General features: G+C 40.4%; 10 non-coding genes across 10 annotated transcripts; 1 reads left to right on the top strand and 9 right to left on the bottom strand.

Annotated features, from left to right (window-relative positions):
• Positions 1-221: 221 nt before the first annotated feature.
• Positions 222-294, top strand: TRNAM-CAU. The gene has a single exon. It is a non-coding gene; the product is annotated as a tRNA-Met (tRNA).
• Positions 295-1,503: 1,209 nt separating this feature from the next.
• On the bottom strand, positions 1,504-1,576 carry TRNAA-AGC. The gene has a single exon. It is a non-coding gene; the product is annotated as a tRNA-Ala (tRNA).
• Positions 1,577-2,023: 447 nt separating this feature from the next.
• Positions 2,024-2,096, bottom strand: TRNAV-AAC. The gene has a single exon. It is a non-coding gene; the product is annotated as a tRNA-Val (tRNA).
• A 2,069-nt stretch (positions 2,097-4,165) lies between these two features.
• On the bottom strand, positions 4,166-4,238 carry TRNAM-CAU. Its single transcript has one exon. It is a non-coding gene; the product is annotated as a tRNA-Met (tRNA).
• A 1,681-nt stretch (positions 4,239-5,919) lies between these two features.
• On the bottom strand, positions 5,920-5,992 carry TRNAA-AGC. Its single transcript has one exon. It is a non-coding gene; the product is annotated as a tRNA-Ala (tRNA).
• Positions 5,993-8,881: 2,889 nt separating this feature from the next.
• TRNAM-CAU lies at positions 8,882-8,954 on the bottom strand. Its single transcript has one exon. It is a non-coding gene; the product is annotated as a tRNA-Met (tRNA).
• Positions 8,955-15,815: 6,861 nt separating this feature from the next.
• On the bottom strand, positions 15,816-15,888 carry TRNAM-CAU. Its single transcript has one exon. It is a non-coding gene; the product is annotated as a tRNA-Met (tRNA).
• A 1,482-nt stretch (positions 15,889-17,370) lies between these two features.
• Positions 17,371-17,443, bottom strand: TRNAA-AGC. Its single transcript has one exon. It is a non-coding gene; the product is annotated as a tRNA-Ala (tRNA).
• Positions 17,444-17,885: 442 nt separating this feature from the next.
• TRNAV-AAC lies at positions 17,886-17,958 on the bottom strand. Its single transcript has one exon. It is a non-coding gene; the product is annotated as a tRNA-Val (tRNA).
• A 1,866-nt stretch (positions 17,959-19,824) lies between these two features.
• TRNAM-CAU lies at positions 19,825-19,897 on the bottom strand. The gene has a single exon. It is a non-coding gene; the product is annotated as a tRNA-Met (tRNA).
• Between the last annotated feature and the right edge of the window lie 2,357 nt (positions 19,898-22,254).

Genomic DNA, 22,254 nt, shown 5'->3' with positions numbered 1-22,254 from the left:
TGAAAATTTTCTATACATTCACCCAACTACTATTCGGTGAGAGTATCATTTCAGAGACAAGACTCTGGATGGTGAAAATGTGACTGTTCACTCTGAGGGACCGATGATCCAGATGAACAGAAACCAAGAACAGCCAAGAGGGCAAGCAACAAGAAAAGCCAAGAGGGCAAGCACTGGCTTAGATAATTTCTTTAGAGCCTAGCCAACAACTTAATTTCAGAGCCTTCTTAGCGCAGTGGGCAGCGCGTCAGTCTCATAATCTGAAGGTCCTGAGTTCGAGCCTCAGAGAGGGCACGGTTTTTTTTCTTTTGTTTGCTTTTCCTTAGGCGCGTTCATTTTCCTTGAGTTTTGTTTTTGCATTCATTTACCTCTGGCATGCAGTTTGCTCTGCTGTGAAGTATCAAGACGTGAGATTGTGTCAGAGTTTTCTCACGATAACCGTTCCGGGTTCCCATTTAGACGAGCATTCCAGCAATGTTTCTCCGGAAGTTCTAGAGATGCTCCGCCTTGACAGCAGCGACACTTGAGTCTTCATATTAGTCCCGAAAAACCAAGGAGGGCATAAAACTTCTAGTGCTGAAATAACCACGAGCTCAAAATAGACTGTCGCGGCGAATTGTACTTCACTAACTTCACTGATTGGTGCCTGCAGGGTCTATGCCCGCATTCTCCTCCTGCGCATCTCCTTGAGCTCTTGACTACAACTCAATACAGACATAGAAAACATTGACTTTGGGGGGGGGGGTGCAGGGAGAGTCTTTACTTTTTTTTTTTTATGAGCCCGAAGAAGACAGAGAAATATTGGACATTGAAATATTGGACGTGTGATAAATCGGATCTTTCTGATTTTTCCCCCCTTGTATGGTTTCACACATGTCAGAGCTGGAGATGTCTTAACTGACAAGCCAACTTTGTAGCCAGTGGAGGAAAACAGTGGAAGGGAGATGAGGGGTCTCGAGCAGGCCAAGATGCTCAAAGAGGAAGAAAATCTATGCGAGGATGAGCTGGTCATTTTCCATCTAAGCAATTCGATTATTGGTTGTTATTCAGGATCAGAGCCACTTATTCACAGCTCGCGGGTGCATCCAGAAGCTAACTAATAACTTCACGTATTTGCTTCCCATAGGGTCTTTCCCCATATTTTTTGGTTACTTGGGGCACTCGGTTTCTGCCCCTGACAAGAAAGTTGGGGCTTTATTGACCCTGCCCTGCCCTGCGCTTCTCAGGATTGGGCCGCCTTGCGGCCAAGTGCATGAAGAAACGGAGGGGGAAAAAAGAGCAACTGGGCATATCCCTTGAGATGACTCAGCTATTCTGTAGCATAACACGTCATACGTTGGTAGTAGATGTACTAACCAGTAGAGCCCTCGCTATCCTGTCTTGTCCTTTCCCTAAGAGTCTAAAGTATCTAATTTCTTTATAGAGATTGGAAGATCAGAGCGCCTCAGTTGAGAGTAAAATTGGAGGATGTGGGTATCGATCCCACTGCCTCTCGCGTAAAACTGGAGGATATGGGCATCGATCCCACTACCTCTCGCATGCTAAGCGAGCGCTCTACCATCTGAGCTAATCCCCCACCGTTAGGTCTTATGTCTCGCTTCTCCCCCCACCCTGCAGTTTATCAACATACCCTCTCCATTTTTCCTTCTTTTGGGTGGTCCAAACTTCAGGAAATGTCAAGCCCATTAATGGGAATCAGAATTTGGGCTAAGGATACATCGTCTCAGAGATGCCCCGAGGGAAGAGCGCAATTGGTACCTACTTCTCTGCCAGGAAAGGAGAAAGTAGCCATAGGAAAAGTTTGGCACTCCAAAGGTTCCCGATTCTGATTTTCTGGGACAGAAGAGAACACGTCCCAGTTGGGAGGAGTCATCCAGAACAGACGAGACTATCTCAGGATGATTATCTGTTTCTTAAAAAGAGGACCCAAACAACAAAAAGAAGTGGGTTGATAACTCGTTCCTTTCAGGGGAGGCAGTGAACTGATTTTCCCCCGGATGACTGAAGGTAAAAGAGTAGCCATTGTTTCCGCTCGGTTTCGAACCGAGGACCTCTCGCGTGTTAGGCGAGCGTGATGACCACTACACTACGGAAACTCACACCATATCCCATTTTTGAGATACTCAGTTCTTGCTGAGGTGGCTCATGAATGGTTTCACATCTGCATCACATGAGAGAATAGCCAAACCAAACCAAACAAACAAAAAAGCCTGTTACAAATAAGAACTATCAAAAATAAGTAGTGAGATCCTATGAAACAGAGTAAAAAAAAATACAGACATTGAGGTGTGAGGATAAAGAATCAACAGCATGGAAGGAACAGTCAGGATGGTAGGAATTCCTGTGTTCAGAAATATACCTGTGTAGTAGGAGTGGAGTGAGAGAGTGTGTGAGTACATGTGTGTGCTTGTGTAAAATAGACATGGAGAGAAACAGTGATTGAAAAAGTCTGGACACATGAAGATACATTGGGAAAAAAATTGGGGAGACTTAAAAACCCTTGAAAAACATGCAGGCACATGGCTTTAAAATAAAAATATTTTATGAAACTTTTTTATTTTGAATGCCAAATAGGTAGGAAATGGAGAAAATAGAATTAGAGAGAAAGAAAAAGAAGTTGTAAGATCTTAAAGGATTGAGGTTTATTTTTTAAGCTCTGAGATTAATAATAGCATGAGTCTTTCCGTACCTGCGGCCCGGTACACTAGCTGGCTTGGAATACATCCTCCATAAACACAGAATGGACAAAGGCATAGGTGCATGAGAAGAAAGAAAGATTCTGGAGAGCTGTGCGGGAAAGAGCTACGGCATTTAAGCACATATCAAGATACTGGATGTAGAGATTTGAAGGAGAAGAAAGAGTCAAAGGCATGTAGAATACTTGAATCTGGGTGGTAAACACAAGTGATTGTGAATTAATATCTGATGCATGGAAGATTAAATCCTCTCATTTATAATAATAGTGAATTAATGAATGAATTGGTCTGGAGGAAAAGACTAAGTGCAGGGTTAAAGGAAAAGGCTACATTTTAATACAGGGGAAAAAAAAAAATCAGCTTTGTGCTTCTGGTTTTGCTCCGTAGAGCCATGCAAACTGAAAAAAAAGATGGTTCAACTATTCTAAGCTTCAATTTTCTCTGTAAAATGGGAATAATGATATTTGGATGAACTGCAAAGTTAAATCAAACAACTTGCATAAGATTAATAAACATGTAGTATCATTTTTAGCACCCAGTGCTGAAAAAAGGATTTTTTCCATTCCTTTTAATTCTTTTGTATTCTGTATTCCAAGTCCCCAGTGGTGGTCATCCATCTTTCAAAGGGTCAGAGAGGCATAAAATAGAAAGAGGTAACTAGCATGGTGCTTTCTGCAGCCTGAAGGTGCCTCCCTTCCTTGAACCCGTAAGGGGAAGCAATGGCAAGGTCAAATCTGCAAGAAGGAAGCTCTGGACAACATAACCTTCAGAAATCCATCTCTGAGTATCATTTTGGTAACGTATATAAGGAGTAAAACAGAGTATCATTTCTCTTTCACATTTTAAAGGAAAATCAACTGGGCAAAATTGGAATCCCACAATCACATATGTCCCCATATTGTCTCTGGTCCCCAAAGAATAAAGTGGTTTCAAGATATTTGATTATCCTGAAAAGGCTACTACACTGTCTACCCTGTCAGCATGCCAGAAGTGACCTCTGTCTCCGCTTTCTCCCTCCAGCCTCCAAGCTCACAGAATGTCAGAGATAAAGTGTAAGAACCCTCAAAAACCGCATTAGTCAAATCTTCAAGCTCTCTGCATCCTGGCACTCTAAAAGAAGCAAAAGATGGAGGGATGTAGCTCCACAAGGAAGGAAATTTGGAGATCTTATTCACTCTTGATTCACTGCACCCAGAATAGTTGTGTAAACAAGAATTATTTGTTTCATGATAAAAAGAATAAATGATTTTACATCTTCCATTCCTTAATTGCCATTGGGAGTATCTGACTCTTTGGGACGCCATGGACTGCAGCACCCCAGGCTTCCCTGTCCTTCACTAACTCCCAGAGTTATTTTATGTTGATTTTTTGTTTGTTCCTTTCGGTTTGGTTTTGGTGTAGCCTGTATACGTTTTCTTTTTAGCAGAGTAACATTAGGCTAGTTCGATTGTGGAGGAAAAAAACAAAGCTGCCCTCTCTGAGGCTCGAACTCAGGACCTTCAGATTATGAGACTGACGCGCTGCCTACTGCGCTAAGAAGGCAGACAGGGTGAAGCTTTCACATTCTAATTAAAATATGAAATAATATTTTTCAGGTACATCTATCAGTTTCCAGGTTTTAAAAAAATGTAGCCAATGCTCCTTGAAAACCATTCCATATAAGACAATGCTGCACCCGGCGGATTCTACGCTCTGAAATGATGGCGTCCACACCTTTACGGTATACATCCACCAGTTGGACACTCTGGCCAGCAAGACCAGGAACAATCCTGTCTTTTGCGGCTCTTTTCCTCTCTTGTGTTCCAATGATTGGCCTCTTCTCTCCCTCAGAGATCTCACTCTTGCTGCTTCTGCTGCTGCTAAGTCGCTTCCTTCAGTCGTGTCCGAGTCTGTGTGACCCCAGAGACGGCAGCCCACCAGGCTCCCCCGTCTCTGGAATTCTCCAGGCAGGAACACTGGAGCGGGTCTCACTCTTGCACTTTCCTTATATTCAAAAGAAATTTAGGAGATACCCAGTTAATATTAATTCACTGACTGAGTGAATGAATACGCCTCAAATTTATCTACACTCCATATGTCGTTGTCTCACTCTACATCTCCACTTGCATGAACACGACAGGAGATGTTCTCTCTACAAAAAACACAGACTGGAAAAAAACAAACAAACAAAAAAACTACAGACAGAATTTAGCAAAAAAACCTCCCTGTTTTTCTTCAGCCTATTGGGCTATTAATTACACTAAGAGATTTATGAAGATTATTTCATATATTCCAATTGAATTTTCACAACTAGGTGTCATAATTTGCATTTTCCATATATGTTGGTAACTCAGAGAAGTAATGTGTCTGCTAAACCGTAAAGTCTGAATTGAGAAGCAGATTATCTAATTCCAAATTATGTTATTTTTTTCTGCTGCAGCTGATAATCTCACTGTACATTCTTCTCCACAATAGCTCATTCATACACACTCTAATTCCCAGTCTCCTCTCTGCTGGCCTTTCAGGCTTAGACTTCCAAGTCAAACTTTGGCTCATTCTCTTCCTTCAAAATCCACTTTCGCTGAATAATATTGGCAAATCTGAACATTACTTTGTGAAGCTCTCTTGAATTTATCACTTCCTTTCCATTCAGTCAGCTCATATTCATTGGGGAGCTGCTCTGTGCCTGGCACTGTAGTAGCTTCAGGTGATTCAGAAGGAATATGATCACCCAGACTTCTGTTAGAAGGATATATATGCACAAGGGACAATCCTCGTCCAGATTCACCACTTTGAGTCTTCCTGGCATTTACAGCCAAGTAATGACTAAAAATATGTGTTCATGATGTCCCTCTGCTTCACTCTGACCATTCTTGATTTTTTAGTTTTGATATGATCTTGCTTTTCTCTCAACTCTTTGGCTCTTCTTTCCACCTTTCTATATTGCGATTTTGCTCTGTCAGGTCAATTAGATCCATTGGTGAATGGTGTTCTTAACTACTAGATCTATCATTAATGAGAGAAGTTTTGACACCTATAATGATAACTGTGGGCTTCTCTGTTTTTCCTTTCAAGTTAATCAGCTTCAGTTCATGAGTTTTGAAGCTCAGTGGTCAGGGACGTAGAGCCAGTCTTGTCCTTGCCCAGAGGAGAGTGCAATGTGTGTCTGCTTTTCTCATTTCTTTGTATAGGTTGCGAGATTTGTGGTTGTTAGCTGGAGCTCCTTAGTTGAAGGAGCCAAAACTGGAGAATGTGGGCATCGATCCCACTACCTCTCACATGCTAAGCGAGCGCTCTACCACTTGAGCTAATTCCCCACCTTCATACTTATGTTTTTTCCTCTAGCTTTTCAGAGTACCATCCTCACTGTATTTACTCTGCTGAGCAGCCTGAACTTCAGGAAATTTCAAGGTCCTTAAAATGAAACCAGGACTGGACTAAGGGCACATCTTCTCAAAGATGCCTAAGGCAATAGTGTGATTAGTATCTATTCCTCTGCTGAAGAAAGAAGGGGAAAGTCACCATGGGAAAAAGAAGAGACAGAGGGAACATTTTGGGGTTTCACTGTTGACTGAAAAGAAACCAGATATTAAGAACCCATGTAGAAAAAAATGGTTGTAAGAAGATACATGCAAAAGGAAATAGGCTTTTAATTTGTTCTAGCTTTCACTCAACTTTAAACTGTTATCATGGAGACAGGAATGGCCACCCATTTGGATATTCTGCCTGGTGAATCCCATGGACAGAGGAGCCTGATGGGCTACAGTCCATGGGGTCACAAAGAGTCGGACACGACTGAGTGACTAACACTAAACTGCTATCTGTTGTGACTTTTGTAACAGGAGTCCTAAACATCTGTGTTCCCTTACATCTTTTTTTGTTGTTCACTAATTGGAAAGTAGAAAATTCTGTCTGGGAAAATTTTAAGTCATATAAACTGCCATTCATCAATAAAATTTAAAACATCAAGTAAGGCATAAAGAAAGAGCAAAATAAATCGGCAGATGTGGAGAGTAACATTTTGGAAGTTAATAAAATAATTTATTAAATTATTCACTTATATTTGATCTACCGATTCCCTATTACCTAATACTTCCATTTCAAGGCAGAAGCCATATTTATGCCTTAACTCCAGGCACTGAGGACACAATGATTTGAGCCTCAAGATCCTTATATTCTAGAGGAGAGACAGGAACTTTACATGTAAATTCATAAGACAATTTCTAAAACACAGTGCTTGTGAGGAAAGTGGCATAAGTTGATGGACAGATTGAAATCACAATAAGAGGCATTAGCTAGGGAGGGGGTCTCATTAGCAAAGTAACATTTGACTTAGGGACTGAGTGCCAAGAAGTAGGCATATTACTAAGTCTGATTCAACATGAGAAGTTATATTAGTCAGAATCTGAGAGGTGAAGAAAAGTCCTCTGTGTGCATTTGGGAAACCCAGACAGAGCCCAGTTACCAAATACCCATAGAAAAGTAAAATGTAAGAAAATTTCCAGCTTATTTCAAGACTGTGGTGCCAAAGGCCTAACCAAATTGTGGACTTGCTGAAGGACCACCCTTTCACAGAGCCTCCAAGGGCATCATCCATAGGATTCTTTGTGTCTGAAGAAGCTTAAGATACAGTTAAAGGAGAGGGAAGCCTTTCAGTGAAAAGCAAAGTTCAAGGGCTGTTCATAGTTCTGCATGGTAGAATCATGACCCTCTTTAACATTCCTTCCTATTTTTGGCCTTCATCAGGATCTGATCACTAATGCTGTTAAATATATTTCCTGTATTACCTGCTGGAATCCCTCCTGCCTCATTTAAAATATTTTAGCTGCATGTGCAAAGAGGAAAAATTCTATTTGAGATTCTATATGTGGAAGTCAAATATCACCAGATTGTTTCAATTCTTGGAGATATTTCTGAAGGTGTTAATTTAGACTGTCATTACAGGTACTGTGATGGTTGGGCTGGAATGGATGGGTAAGAAACTTCCATAAGGAAGAACTACCCAAAGATCCTACTCCTATTCTTGTTTATGAGTTTACTCTAAGAATTCCCCTGATTTCACATCTTTTTTATTTTGTTTTTGACAATTTGGATCTTTCTGGTTCTCTCTCAGACCCAGGCAAACTCAGTCCTCAGACCCACAAGTTGTGTTGTCCATCTTGTTTCTTTAATTGTCCCTCAACAGACTTCTCTCTTTCCCCAGGTCAATGCTATGCTATGCTAAGTCACTTCAGTCGTGTCCGACTCTGTGTGACCCCATAGACGGCAGCCACCAGGCTCCCCCGTCCCTGGGATTCTCCAGGCAAGAACACTGGAGTGGGTTGCCATTTCCTTCTCCAACGCATGAAAGTGAAAAGTGAAAGCTAAGTCGCTCAGTCATGTCCGACTCTTAGCGACCCCATGGACTGCAGCCTACCAGGCTCCTCCATCCATGGGATTTTCCAGGCAAAAGTACTGGAGTGGGGTGCCATCGCCTTCTCCGCCCCAGGTCAATAGGTCCCATAAATGTCAATTACAAAATAGCCTTCTTTTCACCAGATTCTCTCTGTTTACAAGGATGGGAGGTCCACTCTCCCACAAGCCAAAAGTCATGCATTTTGAGAAGGAAAGGCTAGCATACTCCAGTACAGATCATGCTCACTCCCTTCACAGCACGTTTTTTGTCCTTGTTGTAGTATGATGTCAAAGTGGGTGCATGTGTGCTCAGTCACTCAGTTGAGTCCAACTGTTTGCGACAGAGAATATTGGTCAAAGACCAAGTCTGTGCTCTCTTCTGGGTGAAATAAGAAAAGAACCAGAGATTTATAAATCTTCATTTTAAAAAGAAATCCAATATTTCCCGAAGTTGGGTTCAGGAAAGGTCTTCTGAGGACTCAGGTCTTGTGGAGAAGGAATGATAGAGCAAAACTGGTGGAAACAAGTATCTTTCCCACTAGCTTTGAGTGCAAAGAAGGCTTTGTAACATTGACCCTAATTCCCATGTCCTAACTCTCTTTTTGATCTGAAATCTTTCCGGTGAATCTAAACTTTTTCACCAATGATTTTACTGAAGTTACTGGGAATTGCAACAAACTTGAAATCTAATTTCAACCTTCTAAGCAAATATTCGGTCATTTTTCAAATGTTTTGCTGGTGCCCACCTAATTTTACTTGCTGTTGGGTTTTTCCTGCAACATGACTTTAGCCAGGCCAAAAAAAGTACTATCTGCCCTCTCTGAGGCTCGAACTCAGGACCTTCAGATTATGAGACTGACGCGCTGCCTACTGCGCTAAGAGGGCAGACGGTATGAGTAGTCTGTATTGAAAGTAGAGAGGAAATAGTATTTTCCGACCACCCACACTTTTATCAGTTCCTAGTTTTTAATGAATACTTGAAAATCATTCCAATAAACCAATGACAAACCCAGTGGAGTCCACATTAGGAATGATGCAGTCCATGCCTTTCCCAGTATTCACCCCAAAATAAGATCATCTTGGCTGCATGGCTAGGGACAATTAATGTGCTGTCTTCTTAGTCTTGTATTCCAAAGATGTGCCTTTTCCTGCCCTCAGAAATCTCAGCTGATCTTACATTTTCCGTGATCTCCATGTTGAAAGAAACATAGGAGTTGCCTAGTTAATATTAGTTCACTGAGTGAATCAATAGTCCTCAAATCTGGACTTCTCTGTCTTACTCCACATCTCCATTCGTACCTACATGGCTGGAGACATTCTTCCTACAAAAACGGCAAAATGACAAAAAGCCACCTTGTTTTTTCAGCCTTACATACTAATTCATACCAAGAGATTTATGGAGATTATTTCATATAGTCCACTTGAATTTAGGTAATAAACCTGTGTATCATATTTTGTACTTCCCAGACAAAATGAAGGCTCAGAGAAGTTAAGTAATATTTCTGTTAAACAGCAAAGTATGAATTGAGAGAAATTATTAGATTTCAAATTGTGAGTTCTCTCTCTACTCCAGCTCACACCCACTAATTCCCAACTTCTGTGCTGGACTTTTGGGCTTAGATTTCCAAGTCCTTCAAAATCCATATCAAATGATCTGCCAAATACTAAACATTATTCTTGTGCAGCTTTTTTGAATCTATCACTTACTTTGCATTCATTCAGCGCATTATTGTTGTGGAGCTGCTCTGTGCTAGGCACTGTTGCAGGCTTAGGGGACTGAAAGGGAATCTGATTACCCCCAGGCCTCAGGAGTAGGAAGGATAAATATGGACAAGGAATGATCCACTTCCAGTTTCACCACTTTCAGTCTCCCTGGCATTTACAGCTAAATAACTCTTTCTAAAATACCACTTTTCTGCTTCACACTGACAATTTTTGGTTTCTTTGTTTTGATATAATTTTGCTTTTCTCTCAACTCTTTGATCCTTCTTTTTACTGACACTGAAATTTTACTTAATAAGGTCATTTAGATTCAGTGGTGGATAGTGTTTAGTCCCACACAAATTTTCCAATTTGTTATCTACTAGATCTATCAATTAAAGAGAGAGGATTGTTGACATCTTCAACAATAATTGAGGACTTTTCTATGTTTCTTTTCAGTTTCATTAGCTATTGCTTATGGTTTTTGAAGCTCTGTGGTCAGAGGCATACAAATTTAGGATAGTTATTTTACTAGTGAGTTGACATCTTATAATTGTATGGCTTTGATGGCTCAGATGGTAGTGTCTGTCTGCAATGCAGGAGACACAGGTTCGATCCCTGAGTTGGGAAGATCCCCTGGAGAAGGAAATGGCAGCCCACTCCAGTATTCTTGCCTGGGAAATCCCAAGGAAGGCAGAACGTGGTAGGCCATGGGTGGTAACCCATGGGGTCGCAAAGAGTCGGACCCAACTGAGCGACTTCACTTCTTCAAATTAATGCCTGGAATTTTTCTCTGCTTTGAAATCTACTTAGTCTTATAGTAATATATCTACTTTATTTTTTTTTTATTAATGCTTGCATGAGGTCTGTTTTCCTATTCTTTGCTTTCAATCTCCTATGTAATTTTTAATCTTGAGTACAGCTTTTCATCTCACAACTAACTGTATTTGAAGTGGATTTCTTCTAATCAGCATATATATTTTTAATATATTGTGACAAACTGATTTTATCTGATATATCTGGATTGTTAGAATGCATTAAAAATAAACTGCTGACTATAATAACTCAAATAATATTATTATTAATAAGTTTGCTTTTAGATTTACTAAATAATTTATTAATAGCGTGTTTCCTTTGTTTCTTGTTTTTCTTTGCTCCTCTTCCTCCCTACCTTTACTTGACTTATTTAAACATTGTTAGTAGGTGATGTATTGATTACCATATACATCCTTAATATTTCACAGTATACTTAGAATCAATAAATTACCATTCAAGTTGTGTATAGACCTCACCACCATTTAGTCCCTTTACCACAACCCCTTCATATAGTACATATAGATACAATGAAAATTCCATCAGACAATGTAATGATTTTCACTTTCAAGCATCAAACATACTTTAAAGAATTAAAGAGGAATGTAAAAATCTATTATGCTTTCCCAGTTATTTCCTTCTCTTCTATGGTTCCAACAACAAATTGAAGTCATAAGGGAGTAACCACAGTTTAGGCATACAAAAATGGGGAGGACGGCCTTTGAGGATCTGGCCTTAGACCAGTCCCTATATCACTGTGCCAAACCCAGGGCCACCACCAGCCATAGTCGGAACAACATCCACCAGTTGCAAACTTGTAGTCTCAAGGTTTCCCCTTGTAACTAAGTAACCATTGCAGACCCTAACCAATTCTTGCTTAATAAGCTGTCTTTCTTCTTGTTAGCATCAATTACAATGCTAGACAAACAACTTACGTCACTGTGTGGCCTTGTGGTTTTTCCCTTTAATAAGCTTCCTTCATTTTGTAGTCCAATGGAACACAACTCCTGTGCTTCTTAAATCTGTGTTTCCCAGGCTGCAGTCCTAGTAAACCTCCAATATGGGCTATTTAATTTCAAACGAGTTTCTGTTTCTGAAATTTTGGTTAACTTTCTTCATTTATACTATCCTATTTATTTCCCTCTAGTATCATTTTTCTTGACTCACAGCATTACTCTTTTCTAGAACTTTCATTAGCAATGGAGTCACTCAGTTTACCTTCAAATGAGAAGGTAAACTTTATGTCTGTCTGAAGGGTATTTTTGCTATATTTAGCTATTAGATTGACAGGTCTTTTCTTTCAAAATAACATAAAAATCATGTTATTTAGTTATGGTTCTTACAGTTTCTGATGAGAAATTAACAATCATTCAGATTGCAGTTTCCCTTGCATTTTCTTCTGGTACTTTAGAGCATTTCCCCCCTTTCTAGTTTCAAGCAGTATAACTGTCATCTGTCTGCCTGTGGGTTTATTTCATTTTATCCTGCTTTAGGGTTGCTGAATGTTTTATTCTGGTTTATATCTTTTGCCAGATTTGGGTAATCAATCCCCCCTGCAATGTTTCCTTTCTTCCTCTATTGAGTTTCCAATGATGTGAATATAAGAACTTTGCTATTTTCCTGTTTGTCCTTGAGGTTCTGTCCCTTTTTTAAAGTACACTTGCTTCTTTGTCATTTGGATTAAGTATTTACTATTGTTCTATCTACACATTCTTTTTTCAGGTCTGAAGTTGCAATTTGGATGTATATTTTTTTTGCCAGTGCTTCTTAAAAACTGGAGAATGTGGGTATCAACCCCACTACCTCTCTTATGCTAAGCAAGTGCTCTTCTACTTGAGCTAATTCCCCACCTTTATTGAGCTCTTTCCCCCAGTCTTTCAGAGTACCATCTCCATTATTTGCTTGAAACCAGGACTGCTAAGGGCACGTCTTCCCAAAGATGACTCGAAGCAAAAGTGAGATTGGTACCTATTCCTCCTCTAAGGAAAAGGGGTGAAAAGTAGCCATGGGAAACATTTGGTGCTCCAAATTTCACGTTTCAGACTTTCTGAGATAGAAGTGAAAATGTCCCAGTTGGGAGGATTCACCCAGAACAGCCAGCTAATACAACAGGACTACCTTAGGATGATTATCTTTCTTAAAAATGAGATGAAAATGACAAACCAGCAGGGGTGTGATGATCACTGATTCCTTTTAAGGGAGAAGGTGAACTGATTTTCCCTGGATGGTGGAAGGCAAAAAACATAGCTGTTTCTGCTCGGTTTCCAGCCAAAGACCTCTCACGTGTTAGACGAGCGTGATGACCATTACACTAGGGAAACTCACGCTTTGTTCTATTTTAAGATGTTTTTCCATCGTTACTGAGGCAGGTCATGAGAAATTATATATCTACACCATATGATACAACAATAAAAAGGTACAAAATATTACAGATAAGAGCCATCGGAAATAAGACACAAGAGCATGTTACAGTGAAGGAAAAAATATGGGCATTGAGCTGTACAGGTGAAGAGTGATGATGATGCTGTTAAAAGATGATGGTGTTAAAGTGCTGCACTCAGTGTGCCAGCAGATTTGGAAAACTCAGCAGTGGCCACAGGCTTGGAAAAAGTCAGTTTTCATTCTAATCCCAAAGAAAGGCAATGAATGTTCAAACTACCACAGACTGTATTCATTTCACATGCTAGCAAGTTCATACTCAAAATCCTCCAAGCTAACCATCAACAGTACCTGAACCAAGAACTTCCAGATGTACAAGCTGAATTTAGAAAAGGCAAAGGAACCAAAGATCAAATTACCAACATCCGTTGGATCATAGAAAAAGCAAGAGAATTTCAGAAAAACATTCACTTCCGCTTCATTGACTATGCCATTAACTGTGTGGATCACAACAAACTGTGGAAAATTCTTAGAGAGATGGGAATACCACCTTACCTACCTCCTGAGAAACCTGTATGCAGGTGAAGAAGCAATGGCTAGAACTGGACATGGGACAACAAACTGGTTCCAAATTGGGAAAGGAATACATCAAGGCTTTGTATTGTCACCTTGCTTATTTAACTTATATGCAGAGTACATCATGCAAAATGCCAGGCTGGATGAAGCTCGAGCTTGAGTCAAGATTGCTGGGAGAAATATCAGTAATCTTAGATATGCAGATGAAACCACCCTTACGGCAGAAAGTGAAGAGGAACTAAAGAGCTTCTTGATGAGGGTGAAAGAGGAGAGTGAAAAAGCTGGTTTAAAACTCAAGATTAAAAAAACGAAGATCATGGCATCTGGTTCCATCACTTCATGGAAAACTAGATGGAGAAACAATGGACACAGTGAGAGACTTTATTTTCTTGGGCTCCAAAATCACTGCAGATGGTGACTGCAGCCACGAAATTAAAAGACGCTTGCTCCATGGAAGAAAAACTATGGCAAACCTAGACAGAATATTAAAAAACAAAGACATTGCTTTACTGACAAAGGTCTGTCTAGTCAAAGGTATGGTTTTTCCAGTAGTCATGTATGGATGTGAGAGTTGGACTGTGAAGAAGGCTGAGCACTGAAGAATTGATGCTTTTGAACTGTGGTGTTGGAGAAGACTCTTGAGAGTCCCTTGGGCTGCAAGGAGATCAAACTAGTCAATTCTAAAGGAAATCAGTCCTGAATATTCACTGGAAGGACTGATGCTGAAGCTGAAACTCTAATACTTTGGCCACCTGATGTGAAGTACTGACTCATTGGAAAAGACCCTGATGCTGGGAAAGATTGAAGGCAGGAGGAGAAGGGAACAGTAGAGGATGAGATGGTTGGATGACATCACCAACTCAATAGACATGAGTTTGAGCAAGCTCCAGGAGATGGTGAAAGACAGGGAAGCCTGGGAGATGGTGAAGGACAGGGAAGCCTGGAGTGCCACTGTCTGTGAGGTCACAAAGAGTCAGACAAGGCTGAACTACCGGGGTCCAGCCCTGGTTGGATCCAGGGATTCCTCTGGGAGGATGGCATTGGCGATTAAGGATAGAGAAAGAGATAAGGAAAGAATTTTGCAGTTAAGAAAATAGAGGAGAGAAAAGAGGCTGATATTCCTTGGTTTACGCAGAAAGCCAATAAGGACCCAGCACGGGACTTGCTCTGTTCACGAAGGCCGAAGGCACCCTTTTGAATCGCGGAAGGTGCCCCACCTTAGGCACCTTCTCGAGTGGGTCTTAGAAGCCCAGGCAGGAAAGTGAACGCAGAGGGCCCCTGTGCTCCAGGGAATCAGCCTGAAAAGGAAAAGGAAAGAGAAAGAATGACACGGGGAGACCAAGCTTAATGAGCAAGGTCCGTAGCTTTATTTTCAAAAGGAGCTTTTATACCCTAAGTTGTACATAGAAGGTAATAGGGGGTGCAAAGTCATGCAAGGTCAGCAGTCCTTGACCCTTATTGAAATGAGGCTTTTTTTCTGCAAACTTATCAGATACAAAGGCTTTAGGTGATTTACATCATCTTCTGGTCAGGAGACCTGCTAACATTTTACTTCTGATAAAGGTTAGTCAACCAGAAAAACTTATTTTCTCCAGAGGTGATTTTTCTTAAAGTTCGGTGCCACTCCCTGAAAGCACTAGATAGAGTTGCATTCCTATAGGGCAAAGGTGCAGTGGGGGATAATCAAGGGAAGAATTTATTAGCTAAAGGGTCTAGGGTTATTATTAACATTAAGGCTTCTACTTATATTTCTATATACCAACTATATTAATCAATACACTCCCAGGGACACAGTGGGTAAGTCATATGGAAACTTGGCAGCAGGCATTAGCTCAACAAAGAATTCCTCTATTAGTTCTATTTTAACAATTTCTAACTCCCCAAGAGGCTCTGCATTGTTAGAATATCTTAAGCTTCCCATGCCTCTCGTGGTTGGGAGGCTGTGAACAATCACATGCGTAGCTGCAAGAGTCTGGAAACCTGTCAGGCAGGTTAGAAAGCTTTCTGAGGGATTTGAATTGGAACACACCTTATTATACCCTGGAGACTTATTAACTAAAGTTCTAAATTGATTTTCCTACAGAGAAAAGTGATCGGGATAGCCCCCCGTGAATGTCAAAGGAGTTGGTGAAAGTCATAAAATAGTAAAACGGACAGATTCTGGTTTTGGGGTAGATGCTCAGGCAGGTCCGGAGGCGGTGGGTGGGGTGGGGTGGGGGGCGCCTCGAGCTCTGACTCGCCTTGCCCATCAGAGCTGAACAACAAATATAAAACACTTGCCCTCTCTGAGGCTTGAACTCAGGACCTTCAGATTATGAGACTGACGCGCTGCCTACTGCGCTAAGAGGGCAGATGATCCCAGCTTCTGTCATTGAAAGTAAAACATAAAATAGTACTTTCCAGTCATGTCTAGCAGTTTCCAACTTTTAAAGAATGTAACCATGCTACTTGTAAATCATTCCATTTAAGCCAGTGCTGCACTTGAAGGGTTCCACATCCAGGAATGGTGGAGTCCACACCTTTCCAACATATACCCAACAACTGGACCCTCTGGCCTGCAGTACCATTTGTACTGGTCCAGTAACAATTGTACTAGTTTTTTGCTGCTCTTTTTCCCTCTTGTGATCTAATGATCTGCCTGTTGTATCCTTCAGAGACCTCAGTCACTCTTACATTTTCCTTGATACCTTATATTTAAAAGAAACCTAAGAAGTACCCACTTAATACTATTAATAGTTCACTGACTGACTAAGTGAATTAATATTCCTCAAATTTGTCTGCACTCCATACTTCTTTATCTCACTCTATGTCTCCAGTTGCATCTACATGCCCAGAGATATTCTCCTTACAAAAAACACAAACTGAACTTAATTCAAAACCTTCTCATTTATTTCAGCCTTAAAATCATACTAAGGGATTTATGGAGATGATTTCATACATTCAAATTGAATTTCAGCAACAGAAGTATGCATCATAATTTACATTTTTCAGATATAATGGAGACTCAGAAAAGTTAAGGTCCCCGAGCTGCTAAGTAGCAAAGAATGAATTGAGAAACAGATTTTAAATTCCAAATTGTGATTTTATTTTTCTGCTGCAGCTGAGGGTCTCACTGTCTGTTCTCCAAAATAACTCATTCATCTAAACTCTAATTCCTAACATCTTCTGTGCTGGTGTTCTGGACTTAGACTTCCAAGTCAATTTTGGCTCATTCTCCACCTTCAAAATCCACATTCACTGTCCTGGCAAATACTATTATTCTTGTGAAACTCTGTTAAATCTATCACTTCCTTTCCATTCAGTCAGGACATATTCATTGGGGAGCTGCTCTGTGCTTGGCACTGCAGTAGGCCCAGTTGATTCAGAAGAAATCTGACCACCCAAACCTCTGGAGCTAGTATGTATATTGACAAGAGACAGTCTTCTTCTGGTTTCACTACTTTCAGTCTTCCCTGGCACTTACAACTAAATAATACTTTAAAAAATGTTTGTTTCCACAATGTCCCTTTGCTTCAATCTGACCATTCTTGATTTTTTATTTTTGATATGATCTTGCTTTTCCCTCAACTCTTTGGTAGAACTTCATTGTGATTTTGCTTTATAAGGTCAGTTCGATCCATTGATGTATGGTGGTGTTTATTTTTTCAACGTGTTTGTTGATTTTTCTAATCTACTAGATTTATCATTAATGAGAGATGTACATACTGAAGGCCAATAGAGCCAGGCCTGTCCTGTTTTGCCCTTACCCAGGGAAGAGTCCAAAGTGTCTAATTTTTTCCTTTCTTTCTACAATTTAGAAGATTTACAGTTCCTCAGCTGAAAGAGTAAAAACTGGAGAATGTGGGCATCGATCCCACTACCTCTCACATGCTAAGCGAGCGCTCTACCACTTGAGCTAATTCCCCACATCCAGCATGCATTTTTTTCCTTCCATTTTTCAGTGGACTGTATCCACGTCATTATTCATTCTTCCAGGCTGCTAGAACTTCAGGAAATGTCAAGGTCTTTAAGCTGGACTAAGGGTCCATCTTCTCAAGGATCCTCCAAGGCCAGAGAGCAGTTGGTACCTATTCCTCTGCCAAGGAAAAAAGAAAGTCACTGTGACAAAATCTGGCCAAAAAACTATGAATTTCAGATTTTTCCAACAGAAGGGACCACATCCCATTTGGGAGGACTCACCCAGAACAGTGGGCTAATGCAGCCGGACTATCTCAGATTGATAATCTATCTGTTTCTTAAACATGAAACTAAAACAGCAAAGCAACAGAAATGAGATGATCACTGGTTCCCTTTAGGAGAGGCAGAGGGCTGAGTTTTCCCAGATGGTAGAAGGTACAAGGGAGCAATTGTTTCTGCTTAGTTTTGAACCAAGGGCCTCCAGCGTGTTAGGCAAGCATGATAACCACCACACTACAGAAACTTACACATTGCTTTATTTCTGGAATATTTATGGGATTCTTGCTGAGGCAGGTCTTGAGAAGTTATGTATTTATGCTATATGCAAGAACAAAAAAGAAGTACATACTATTACATACAAAAGCCATCAGAAATTAGAGGTGAGACATAGAGAAAAGGAAAAATGCATGGACATTGTAGGATGTAGATGTACAGTGAACACAGGATGGAAGGAAAAGGCATGGAGGTAGGGATTCCTGTGTTCAGAAATATACCTGTTCAATTGGAGTGGGTGTATGTGCGTTTTTGTGTGTAAAATAGACATGAAGGGAAACAGTGGTTGAAAAGCCTGGACACATGAAGATACACTGGCGAGAAAACTGGAGGCTTAAGAACACTTGAAAAAAATCCCATGCAGACAGCTTACGTAATCAAGGTAACATTTTATGATAAATTTTTAATTTTGAATGCCATATAGGTAGGAAATGGGGAAACTGGAATTAAGGAGAATGAAAAAGAAGTTATATTAAGGGATTGAGGTTTACTCTTTTAGCTTCTGAGATTAGCAGTAGCATGAGTCTTTCTGCATCTCCAGTCCAAGACTCTCTCTGGCACAGAATACTTTCTCCATAAGCATAGAATAGATCAAGGCATAGATGTATGAGAAGAAAGAGAAAGATTCTGGAGAGTTGTGTAGGAAGGATCTACAATATCTAAGTATGTGTCAAGACACTGGATGTAGAGATTTGAGGGAGAAGAAGTAGTCAAGGACACTTAGAAGTCTGGACCCTGGGTGACAGACACAGAAGTGATTTTGATTTAGTGTCTGATGAGTGGAAAACTAAATACACTCATTTAAAAATTTGTTCTATGAATGTGTGAAGGGAGGAACTGGTATTCCTTATAGACTTATGAGACTATACCTTAAATTAAAAGACAAGCTCACATCGTTTCATATAGAAAACAAACAAACAACCAGCTTTTCATGTCTGGTTTTGCTCCTTAAAGCTAACAGACTTGAGAAAAATGATTCAACTTCCCTGAAATTCAATTCCATCTTTCAAATGGGAGTGATGATATTTGGGTTATTTGCAAGGTTAATCAAACGACTTGCATAAAATCAATAAACTTTCAGGACACTTTCTAGAATGTGGTGCAGATTAGATCTACAGAAACTACCCCAGATCTACAGGTTAGATCTACAAAAGCTACCCCACTGTCTCCTCCTATATATATGCCTTATTTCCAAAATCTTGTAACAATCACAGTTGTTTCTATAGAGACATACACAATGAGTGGGAGAGCCCCAAATTCTCAACTGCACCCAGAACAGTGCATTAACAAGAAATATTTGTTACATGATTTAAAAAATAAATGATTTTACCCTTCCCCATGTCTTAACTCTGGTTGGACAATCTTTAGAGCATGAATTTGGAAGAGAAAACTTCCCTTGCTTCTTCCACCAGGAGGAGAGGAAGATCAAAAATACAGTATAGCTTTTGTTTTCTGGTGTAATCTAAATTTCTTATCCATTTCACTCAAACTGCTGAGAGTGCAACAAACCAGAAAATTGATTCCATTTTCTTGAGTGAATATTGAATATTGGAACATCCACCCCATGATTTGGAGAAGGAAATGGCAACCCACTCCAATATTCTTGCCTAGAGAATCCTGTGGACAGAGGAGCCTGGTGGGCTGCCATCTATGGGGTAGCACAGAGTCGAACACAACTGAAGCGACTTAGCAGCAGCAGCAGCAGCAGCATCCAATGCTTATCTGGCAGCATTTGCTAGTTTTCTTTTGTATTGATTTCTTTAAGCGCAGATCACACACATTTTCTTTTCTTTCAACTTGGCTTTTCACCAGACCAACTGTGAAAAAAGTGAGGGCCTGCCCTCTCTGAGGTTTGAACTCAGGACCTTCAGATTATGAGACTGACGCGCTGCCAGCTGCGCTAAGAGGGCAGACAACTTAATGTCTGTACATTGAAATTAAAATATGAAACAGCATTTTCCAAGCATGTCTATTTCATCTGTTTTCAGCTTTTAAAGAATCTACTCTATGTTATTTGAAAATCACAATGTTTAAGTCAATGCTACATGGGTAGGAGTCCATATTTATGAAAGGTAGAGTCCATGCCTTTCCAGTATTCAACCTAAGACAGGACCATCTATACTTCAGCAATAAGGACAATTCATCGTGTCTGTCTTTTGCTGGTCTTGTGTTCTAAAGACATTGTGTTTCCTGCCCTCAACCGAAATTACATCTTTCATGATCTTTGTTGAAGAAACATAGAAGGTGCTCAGTTAATATTATTTCTCTTACTGACTGAATCAGTATCCTTCAAATTTGTCTATAGTCCATACTTCTCTATCTTTATATCTCCACTTGCATCTATGTGACTGGAGACATTCTTCCCGACAAAAACATAAACTGAACTTAATTTTAAAAAGTCTTCCATTTTTTTCAACTTTATATGCTATTAATTATGCTAAGAGATTTATGGAGATTATTTCATGTAGTCTAATTGAGTTTTGGCAACAAAACTATTTATCATAGTTTACTAAACCAAACTTTGGGGTGCTGGCCTCAGAGCAGCAAAGCCAGTCAGCTGCCATCAGGTTGTGATGAAGGAAGGTGAAGGATTTATTGCAGGGTGCCAAGCAAGGAGAACCAGCTCAAAAGATTCAGATACCCCAAAGTCTTTGAAGGCAGGGTTTTTAAAGACAATGTGAGGGTGACTGTCTCAGGGTATATAATCAAGGGCTTCCCAGGTGGCTCAGTGGTAAAGAATCCACCTGCCAATGCAGGAGATGCAAGAGACCCAAGTTTGATCCCTGGGTGGGGAAGATCCCGTAGAGTAGGAAACGGCAATCCACTTCAGTATTCTTGCTGGGAAATCCCATGGACAGAGGAGCCTGGCGGGCTACCATCCATGGGGTCCTGAAAAGTCAGATGTGACTGAGCCCAGGACAGTGTGACAGTGTGATAGTGTGAGGGAGACTGTCTCAGGGTGCATTAGGAGCAGTGTGCAACTCTTTGATTGGCTGATGGTGAGGTAACAAGGTAATATTTTGGGTAACAATTGTCAGTTTTTGCCTCCAACCAGTCTGAGATCTACAAACTATTGGTCAGCATGCAGTCAACTTTTTCATCTGATAGGCGTTTTCGTATCTGCAAAATAATTCAAGGATATGGCTCATAATATTAACCATAGCCCTTGAGAAGAAACTAAAGGCTCAAGGCTCTATTTTATGGCTAAACTATTGTCTTGTTTGACCGCTTTCTTTTGTTTCTGCATTTTCTCACTTCTCTGATTAAATTTGCTCTTTGAAGTTGAGGGAAGATCTCAGATGCTAAATTTTTTTTTATGAACAAGAGTTAGGGGGGACATGGGGTGAGGCTAGTGTCTGTCTCCGGAGGAGGAATTTGGTGTTAATTTTGAAGTTGAATGCAACAACCTCATCCAGTAGGGTGATCAGTGAAGCTTTCCTTTACCATGCTGAAGATACTAATGTGGGGGTTCAATATGAATTTATTTTTTTGTGTACAGAATGTCAATAGAATCGACTTGTTTTGAGAAGAAAGGGAAGGGAAGTCAAATCAACAGAAATGTTAAGATAACCTATACTTCCTTTTACAAATAGCAGGTTTGGGACTGCAATCAGAAGTTAATACAAACTTCAGGAGAATCAAAATATTTACCTTTATGAAAAATGGCTGGAATAGAAACTGGGATTTGGACAAGAATCCACGAGCAGAGGGGCTGAATGTATGAATTTATTTGTTTGCCTTTGATCAACGTGACTGTCTGGGAGAGGACGAAGAGGAAATTTGGTTTTCCATCAACAACTGTCATTCAGGCCCTACGGAGACAAATAAAGCAGGAAGTGGGTCTAGAAACAGTGAGGGCTATGGGGGGAACAGGGTACGTTGCATTTTAGCTGAGGTCATCAGACTGAGCAGATGACATTTGAACTTTCCTGCTGTCAAGTTTCATAGTTACCAAAGTTTCAGGCTAATAATAAAGAGATGATAAAGTCTTCCTAATGAATTTGAAGGAGGGGAAAATACTGGAACGTGGTTTATTATTCAGCTTTCTGGAAAACACTTGAGAGATCTGATTAGGGTGTTAGTTTTCTCACAGCTTGGTTACAGCCTGCTGTTAACTCCATTACCTTGAAGAAGGAAAGGAGCAGGTTGCCCTGACTGGACTGACTCCATTTTTAAAAGGAAAGGAACTCCATCTTGCCCTCTCAATGAACTTTGGACTACTTATCTGGTAACCAGGGAGACAACATACCAAATGGCCAGGCAGGTC

The sequence above is a fragment of the Bison bison genome, unplaced genomic scaffold, assembly GCF_000754665.1.
Source record: "Bison bison bison isolate TAMUID 2011002044 unplaced genomic scaffold, Bison_UMD1.0 scf7180017860731, whole genome shotgun sequence".
Taxonomy (NCBI): Eukaryota; Metazoa; Chordata; class Mammalia; order Artiodactyla; family Bovidae; genus Bison; species Bison bison.
The sequence above is the reverse complement of the archived record's forward strand: the minus strand, read 5'-3'. Positions and strand labels throughout refer to the sequence as shown.